This window comes from Apteryx rowi, unplaced genomic scaffold, assembly GCF_003343035.1.
Source record: "Apteryx rowi isolate R43461 unplaced genomic scaffold, aptRow1 scaffold_0, whole genome shotgun sequence".
NCBI classification, from domain to species: Eukaryota; Metazoa; Chordata; class Aves; order Apterygiformes; family Apterygidae; genus Apteryx; species Apteryx rowi.
The window spans coordinates 11,090,918-11,092,918 of NW_020447195.1; positions in this window are offsets into that span (position 1 = coordinate 11,090,918).

Sequence of the window (2,001 nt, forward strand, 5' to 3'; positions counted from 1 at the left end):
GGCCGGGGCGGCGGGGAGCACCGGCAGGTAGGGCCGCCCTCGCCCGCGGCGCGCCGTGACTCACCGGCTGCAGCGGCGGTATCGCTCCTGCTGTTGCCGCCGTGACTCAGTTTGTTTAGAAACATCCCCGCGCCGGGAGCATCGCGCCGCGGCGGCTGCTGCTGCTCCCGCAGGTGCCCGCTCGCTTCGCCCCCTCGAGCGGCCTCGCAGCCGCCGGAGCTCTGCAAACGGCTCGTCGCGCTGCCGCCGCTGCGCCTTGCTGCCCGTGCAGGGGGGGAACTCGTGAGCTTGAAACTAGCCGGAGTTCGGAGAGCGACGGAAGGGAGCGGGCGATAAGTGGGGGGGAGGATGCTTCTGCCTTCCCACGCTCGCTAGACCCAGCACCGGCACTGCCGGGGTTTGCTGCGGTTCTGTTCAAAAAGTCTTTGTGTTTTTTTTCCTGAGCAAACGTTGCCCTGAGCACGTTTGCAGGTCGCTCTTAAGGAGAAGAAAAGAACTGCCTGAAGGTGCCGTTCTTCCCTGGCAGAAATGTCTGTAGGCTCCCAAAATTGTCTCCGTTAGACCTCGGTGGGAGGAGAAGCTCGTACAGCTGTACGGGGGTATAGCGCACGCTGGCTGCCCCTGTGCCAGTGCCGCACACAGCGTGGCATCGGGAATAACCGCCACTCCGGAGGGAATGATCTCGGAGCCCTCCCAGGCAGTCCCGGCTGGCGTTGGCGGTGAGGACGGGTCTCCACCACGGAGCCCTGCAACGCCATGTCCAGCCCGGCCGGGACCCGCCGGGGGTGGACAGTGGAAACCCAGCTTCACCGCTGTCATTCCTAGGAGCTGCTAAGCCCGTGCCCAAGCGTTTCTGCCAGGACGGACGGCGGCGGGACGCACGCCTGAGCGGGACGCTCGGCCTCCGGCTTCCTGCAGGTAATGCCATGCTGCTCTCCAGCTCTGTTTTCCTTCTTCCTTCTTTTCTTCAGTTCTTTTTTTTTCCCCCCTTTGTCTTATACCTGTTGTTTTCCTCCCTTTTTCCTTGCACAGGAGGGCAGCAGAGCTCTGCGGGGGACCTGCCACTGCACCTGGACAAGGTATGTGCGCAGCGGGATGCCCCGGCATGGCCCTTGGCCCTGCAGTGGGACTTCGGGTGTCGCCGCTGTCCCCAGCCCGTGGCAGGGCTGGGCAATGGGGTGATGCGGCCACGATAATCCATGTCCGGGAAGCCAGGGTGCCATGGGGAAACACCGTCCGAGGGACACGGGCGACGGTGCCTGGCTTCTCCACGCAGCTCCTGCGCGGTGTGCCTGGCTGCTTTCTCCTCCTCCTCTTAATCTCAGCTTCGGCCCCCTCGGCCACCGCTCCGGGCAGAGCCAAGGCCAGCAGCGCCTCGGAAAAGGGCTCCCGGCTGGGCTGCTGGGAAGTAGCCTGGTGGTTGCCCTTGGGCAGCTGCATTTCCCGCGACCCTGCAGCGCGCGCATACCTTGGCGGCTGGCAAACCAGCGCCGATCGGTGCTTTTCCAACGACGGCGAGGCGATGGGGGGTATCGCTGCCTCTCGCGGGCGGATAACGGAGAGGTGCAGGGCTGCGCTCCCCGGGAATGCCGCTAGTGTGGCACACGATGGTGCGGATAATTCAAATTACATTTTAATGTATCATGAATTAATACTGTGGCATTAACGTTTCTTCATCAGCGCCAATTACAGTACATTAGCAGATACAGCTGGAGAATACAATAATCTCCAACATGCGTCATGACCGTGCACCAGCTTCCTCTGGGTCAGGCCTCGGCACCTGAGGCAGCGGCAGCCGCGGCGGCAGGCGGGCGCAGGCGGGAGGCTCCCGCGAGGCCTTGCAGGGAGCGCTCTGCTCCGGCACCAGCACCGGCACCGGCCGGCGGCATTGCAGGAGCGACGCTGGACCCGGCGGCTGCCACGGCCTCTCGCTAGCCCGCCGCGCGGCGTCTCCAGCCCTCGGCCAGCGAGGCGAGCCGCGCTGCACGGCTCTGCTAGCGG